This window comes from Centruroides sculpturatus, unplaced genomic scaffold (assembly GCF_000671375.1).
Source record: "Centruroides sculpturatus isolate CEXI.00-Female unplaced genomic scaffold, Cexi_2.0 scaffold23, whole genome shotgun sequence".
NCBI classification, from domain to species: Eukaryota; Metazoa; Arthropoda; class Arachnida; order Scorpiones; family Buthidae; genus Centruroides; species Centruroides sculpturatus.
In genome coordinates this window covers 605,926-613,778 of record NW_019384313.1, presented here as the reverse complement: position 1 = coordinate 613,778, position 7,853 = coordinate 605,926, and the positions used below count along the sequence as shown (strand labels likewise).

General features: G+C 25.1%; 1 protein-coding gene across 2 annotated transcripts in view; it reads left to right on the top strand.

Moving 5' to 3' along the window:
* Positions 1–6,967: 6,967 nt before the first annotated feature.
* LOC111622400 (gamma-aminobutyric acid receptor alpha-like) overlaps positions 6,968–7,853 on the top strand; it is a 61,612-nt gene continuing 60,726 nt past the window's right edge. For both annotated transcript variants that reach the window (XM_023364786.1, XM_023364778.1), the window contains exon 1: positions 6,968–7,182. The gene's annotated coding sequence lies outside the window, so the exon portion shown is untranslated. The remainder of the gene's footprint in view (positions 7,183–7,853) is intronic.

Sequence of the window (7,853 nt, the reverse complement as noted above, 5' to 3'; positions counted from 1 at the left end):
TCTCAACGGGGGCGATATCGCCCCCATGTGGGCGTTTTTCCATGTTGAGGGGGCGATTAGTAACAATTTATATTTTCTGGGCGATATAGTAAAACATTATATTAAGAATAATTAGATATTTTATTCGTTATATCGTACAATAATTAAACAAATAACATTATCCTAGTCACTAGTCTATTCAATGCAGTACGAATTTGGCGTTAGCCTTGGCCCTCGGCATCGGAATTTATAGTAAAGGGGGCGATACTACGTAACGATTTTATTGAAGGGGACGATACTACGTTGAAGGGGGCGACGATTCGTTAGAGGTTGAGAAACACTGCTCTAGTGCATGATTATAAATACAGATTATGCTGATGATGATGGTATATTTTTTAATTTCGAATGTATAATATCAAATGTCATCATAAATATCAGAGAAAATATGAAATATTTTCAATAAACTATAAATAATTAAGGTCATAACATAAAACTTAAGTTAAAATACTTGTCTTCCACTATTTAAGTACTGTTATAACGTTGTTTATTAGTTTTGTTGGAGCCAAGATCATTCTTGAAAATAGCATCATAAAGCTTCTGGAATAATCTTGGTGGACTGTGATGAAATGCAACTCATTTCCTTAGTACATCCCATGCATGCTCTATGGGATTTGGGTCCTGAGATCTTGCTGTGATCTGTCAAGAAAGGTCATTGACGAGTACAGTCTTACGTGAGTAGATATTATTGTCCATGAAAATGAAATCTGCATCCACAGTATCTCGGAAAAGTCTTACAAGGGTTCCAAAATCTTCTTGTAATAATGGTATCCTTGAAAAAACGACAACCAGTGGCAGATTTCCCATTAGGTCCACTAAACCCGGGTTCGGGGCGCAAGAATTTAAACGCGAAAAATTCAAAATAATAATAATAATAATAACAATAAAATAAAGAAAAATAATTTTATGCAGAAACAATTCACAAAATGATTAGTGCAAATTAAAAGCCTAATTAGGGACAAAATAAGCCATCAGTTGAGTAATAATAGGCCTATACGAATATATTTTGCAAGAACAGAGTGGTACAGTACTAATGACGGGTTTTCAATATCAGTGTCCTTTGCTTTTTCGATATTTAAAAATCTACAAAAATACAATTATTTCATAATTAAAGCTACAAAATAGAATCATTCGATACAAAAATGGCGCTATTAGTTTGGAGATGCCTACATATTGTGAGTTTAAGGGCACGTATTTCTAAATACACCACTGACTGGACCCCTTGCATAAAACGTGGCGATCAGTGCGACCGTTAAGCATAATGTCGCCCAAATCATGATATCACAACCTGCAAACTGGTCTCTTTCCACGATACTCATGGGAATGTATGAAGGTTCCTGGCTCTCTCCATATTTTAATCCTACGAGAATCCTTCTATAGAATGTTCCTGGACTTCTGTTCATGAATTGAACAATTAAATTTACTTTTTCTTACATGAGTATATTTAATTTTAACTATTTGATTACAGTGCTAATTCTTAGAATTTCCAAACAGTAAGTTTCATGTATAAATTTTATATATAGCTTTGCACATGCAAAATTTTGACTCTAAAGAAAACTCTGTCAAATAACTGCTTCTACAATATTGTATTACTTAATACATAATAAAGTCTGAAAACAGTCAGAGTGATATTAATTTCATCAATATTATAATTGAAATATTTCATGCAAATATGAATGAATAAAAGAATTATAAATCAACTTTAACATAATCTACTCAGTGGAGTATAATTTATTCTAGAACAATATTGGCTTATTATATAAATTTTTATAACTTGTGTCTAACAAAGCAATTAAGATATTTTTATTCTACCTTCCGACAAAAGTAAATAAATGCAAATAATGTTTGCTAAGACTTGAATTATATTTCCATGCTGAAAAATTTAATCAGCAAAGACTTTAACTAATTTTCTTTAACTCATTATTAGAAGAAAATTACCAAAATATTCTTCCAATTTTTTTGAGTGTATTTTTTACCAAAAATATATTAAAATACAAATTAATAAATAAATTTAATTGTAATTTGATAATATTAAATTTAAATTTGAAGATCACACGCGTGAAAGGTGTCATAATTAGCTGCAAAGAGATTGTGATAAATATTCAAAAAATATTATACTTACATATTGTAATTGATAATTAGGCCGTCATTAATTAATTAGATAATGCAGGTTTTATAAATATAGGCTCTAGTCTATATTTATAAAAACCTGTATAAAACTCAACCTGAATAAAAAGGAAAAAATGCGATTCCGGTTTACACAGGTTTTACTACATAACTTATATTTAATTAGTACAATTTTCATACAAGATAAATTGTTTGCATTTGATTATTTAGAAAAGCTGTATAGTAATCTGGAACATTGAATCGAATGTAAAAACGTAAGTTTTTATAATGTATACTAATTTTCTGTACTCTGAATGATTCGTGTATTGAAAGGAAAAAATATTCGGAAAATCAAATAGAATTTTTATCAAGAATTCGATGAAAATCATTCGTTTTTTTATAGTAGATATGTTTGCATTTGTAGAAACGTTATAGTAAACATCCGTAATCATACATTGATGTAAAATATTTGCTGTCTATACATCATACAATTATGGAGAGACGAAAAAAATTGCCTTTCGTATACATTAAAGATCAAACGATCGATTGATCATCGATCTTTCACAGGATATACAAAATTTAACTTAGTTTATATCTTTATTTCTGCTATAAACAACGTCATAGTTACATTATTTTTTTAAAAAATCTTACTCAATTTCAAAGAATATAGGACAAGTCACTCAATAAATCATATCGTTTTAATTATTTTCCATACATAAATATGCATTTTTTGATCTAGTTTAAATTTTCTGGATTATTTTATTTTACATTACTTAGGATTAAAAATTTTGTATAAGTTTTTTTATTATTAAAATTTATTTTTAAAAGTTTTATCCTCGAATTATATCTGTATTAACATCATGAATCTTTTATAACATTTATCTGTCTTTGGAAGCTTAAGAATTTAAATAATCATTAAAATTTTTTTATTTAAATTAATATTATTCAGATAATAATTTAATAAGATTTATAAGTATATATTTTTCTGTATATACTGTACAGTACATGTAAATACAAAGACATTGTTCAATTCAAAATTCACGAGAACAAGAATTTTGTTTAAATATGAAACTAGATTACAAGCGACAAGAATTGTCGAGTAAACACTATTTTAAAAAAATATAAATCCAAATTTATGTAAATTTGAGAGAAAAACAGCCCAAATTCAAGTATACGGTATTATAACAGAGGGATATTTCAAATGTCCTTAATTTTTATAAACTCTAATCAAACTTTTTTGTATATTTAACATGCAAAACTTAATTTGAATAGCTTATAAAACTTTATACACTTTAGATTAAGCGTAATTCTAAACAATTTACAAGTAAATCTTAATTCAAATCACAACATTACCGTGCTCAAGAATGGTAAAAATATTTTAAATACGAGTAAAATGAAAATTTCTTTTTGAAGTATGTAATATTAATGAGAAAAAATTGCTTATTCAAGTTTAAAATTTTAATTAAAATATGATAACCGAAGTATATTTAACACGATAAGTTTAACAAGCAGATATTCAATTTGAAAAAAAAATTCGTCGTTTAATTGATGTTTTACAACTTGTAGAATAATTATTGATGAAATAAAAATGGCAACGATAATATAGAGATTAATTTATATCAGAATTTAAATTATTTAAAAACTTCAATCGATTGTTAACTTTAAAATTGTCACAGAAAGATCAGTAATGGTATCATGGGCCTCAATGCAAAATTTTTCATTATGGTAGCAAAAAATTTAAATTATTGTTAATTAGATATAGCATGCACCTTCAAATATTCCATACAAAAATATAGAATATTTGAAAAATATTATTTTTCCTCCCAAAATAATACTGACTAACCGGGACACCTAAAGTCCCGAGCTCTAGTATATTGCACTAATGGCACCTAGCTACATAGTTCAGTGAAAATGATAATCAATATTATCTTATATTATAAAAATTCACTTTATTCTTCTAGTTTCAACTTCAGTCCTATTACATCACTAATTTTAGTATTGATTTGTATCGAAATTTGAAAATTTCTAATTAATTCATTCCAAGATACACAAATCTCATTAAGATAATCCTAAATTTATCCAATTACAAACATATTAATTATTATAATTTAATTAATTAAACTTATATATCAAAATAAAATTTACGTTTTATATCATTTTTACTTATCATTTTTCATCTAATATTCATAGAAATTTTCATCTCATATATTTTATACCTGGGGAAACCTTTGGTATATAAAAAGTTTCTCGTGACTTTCACGTGGAAGGCCACTCTAAGCTTTCACGGTCTATTGTGACGTGTAGCGCGGTCTGATAACAATATAAAACAGTACAAGTTTAATTTTGAGTTCTAAAAGTATGATTCCTGTTTTTATTTTCAAAATACAGTCATCTGTCTAAATATATTTATATTTTTTGAGCATTCGGTAAACTAAATATAGACAATTAATATATGTAGCCTACAATAAAACATATGGCCTTACGAGATCCTTCTGAAATGAATTGTGGCCTACTGATTAAAAAATGTTCTTCACTTCTATTTCACACAGAAACTACATAAAATTTTGACCAAGAATGCTGAAGTTCCCTTCTAATTTAGTTATTTTATAATTAATATGTTTATTTTAATCAAAGAAAGTCCAAGAAAGGAATTCCAGCAGTAATTAGATGCCAATTAAAGATTTTATCTATAAATAACATCAAAGTATACGTCATATTACCAATTTTTAATTTTTAATTTACATAATTATTCTTAAAAAGAATTATCTATAATAATTTCGATAAAAATATTTCTTTTCATATTTAATTATAATCAAAGCCACGTAAAAAAGTATATAAGTAAAAGTAAAAGTATATTTTTACTTTTAAAAAAACATTTAAAAAAATTTTTTTCAAATGTTTATTAAAGATTTTATACATATTTAAAAATTATTTCTGTATTTTAAGAAATTTTATATACAAAATGTTTGAATCGAGGAAACAATGAAATAATATAATTTTATTTATATTTTATTATTAAATCTATTATTAAGAATATTTTAAAATAGACTTATTTATATTTATAACAAAAATTTATTTCAATTTTAAAAATAAATTTACAATTTTCATATTTAAATTTCTAATTATATTTAAATCAAATTCTTTCTAAATAATATCAATATTTTAAAATTTAAAAGAAGAGAATTCATGTAAAATGTTAAAAAAAAAACTTTATATTATTTTCTCATGTTAATCATATTTTAACTGAGAATTACAGCATACAATTACATAAAAATATTCCAAAATATATAAAAATGTATGTTATAATACATTCATTCTCTTATATAAATTTATATTATCGTATATAATTATATATAAATATTTAATATAATATTATATTATTCGGTTATTTTTATTACTGAATTTAAACTTAATTTTTAATTAATTTAAACAATATTTTCTAATATATTTAACATGCGAAAAACGAACTCGTCATAGCGATTTTTTAGATTTTAACACGTAAAAAATAAATATTTTTAGACGTAAATGCAGGTTAGAGAATTAAAATTTATGGAATTTAAATATGCAAATATAAAATTTTTCAAATGAACAATCGTCAAGAATCATTAAATTTATTTAATATAAAATGATTTTAATTTTTATGGCATCTTTCAAAAAAGTTTTTATCGTTTTCTTCTAACTGTTTCCGTCACATGTCCATTATTGTCAATCGCCTTTCTTTAGATAAATCCTCTCATATTATGGATACAAAAAATCATAAAATTTGTAAAAATAAGTATGTAAAGTGCGCGTTATACGTTAAGCACTGAGAAAATTCTCCATAGAAGCCTATTCAATATTGAGAAAGTTCATTAATAGACAAAGATAGATCATTAACAAGTTCAAAGTGGGAGATACTGATGAGTTGTTGTGTCATTGGCATGTATGCCAAATTAGGTACTCTATTATTATTGCCAACTTGAACACATTAATTATAATACTTTAAATGATGACACCGAAACGTTTACTATCGAATAAATTTTTAAAAAATTAAAAAAAATATATAGATATAAATTTAAATTTTCTTTCAAACATTTCGAGTAATATTATTTTTTAAAAAGTATTCTACAATTTAATAAACATACTCAAACCGGATACAGGATATAATAAAAACTTTACAGATCATTTAGAAAATTGGCTGTAAAAATTTTATGTGTGTTTAGATAAATTAAAGGCAAAATATGTAAATTTATCTAAATGTGGAAGTCTAAAATCGGTTGAAGATAGAATTTTTTAGATAAAGTTGTTTGTAAAAATTCTTGAAAATTCTAAGAATTTTTAAAATCATTTACATTTCCATAAAAGATTTATAAAGTAGACGTAAAACTGTAATTAAACAATTGTTAATTTTGTGTTTATGATAAAAATTGACTTCATAAATATTCTAAATATCGATTAATTTTAATTAAACTATTGAAGCTTAAAAGAATGTTTAATTAAGTTTTTCCAAGTTAATCAATTATTCGGATGATGTCTATGCGACACGGAACCAGATTTAGTCGATGTCACCCTATTTAATAAGTTACAAATAAAGTTTAATTGATAAATTTATTAAACGTGTAAAAGAATTCGTAATTAAATTTTATTATTATTTTTATTTTGTCAATTTGGTTAGGAGAGGATCATATAACGAAGTGAATTTTGGCGATTTGTTTAGGGTATAAAAAATATATTCTGCATTAGTTTTTGCTGTGGTGAGCAAGGAGAGGAGGGGACGTGTTACTGCACGAGACAAGAATGTTGGAAAGTTTCTGTAGCGTCCTCTATAGGGATATGCAGTCGACTCTTGTCGGCAGTGTGCGATAGATGTGTGAGAAGACGGAGGATGCTTTACTTTAAGATTAATATAGATGCTGCTGAATATTTTACTTCGGAATAATCATATTTTTATTTATAAAATGACATTCAACATAATCATATTTTGCGGTTTATACGTGAACTTGTGCGAAAATACCACATGAATACAAAGATGTTGGATAAGTGTATGTTGCAATGACAAGGGTGAGTAAGTAAACTTTGATAAATTTCCTTTATCTTCTTTATATATTACGTATATATAAAAATTAAAATTTAGTAATTAAATTTTATTAATTAAGCATTCAAAATAATAATAGAGCTGTGTAGTTCCTGTTAAAGTACTCGGCGAGTTAATTAAGTACAAACAGGTGATCGAAGATTTTAATTTTAATAAATTAAACGGAATTTTTTTTCTATCGATAACAATCGAAACAAAGAGTTTTTTATAACAAATATTTTTTTAAATATTCGATTTAGATAAGTTCTGTTTAGCGTAGAAACGAGAGAATTATTTTTTTTCTTATTAGACATCATCATCATTCTAACGTTCTTCTAATCATTCGATCTAAAAAAATTCAGAAACTTTGAAATATAATGTTATACGTTCAACTTTAATGGTTTATGACCAAGAATAGAAGTTTTTCTAGTTCCTTATCATTGATAAAATTCAAAAAAATATCTTCTATAAATAAGAAATACACACACAAAAAAATCTTTAACTGCGTTAATGTTTGTGACTAAATTATTCGATATATTATGTTAAAAATTGGTAAAAATTTATTTAAGGATAACATTTTTGGTACTTTTGATAATAGAATATTAATGTATTTCCAAAAAAAGTAATTTTATTACTTTAATGAAGTTTTGCATATATC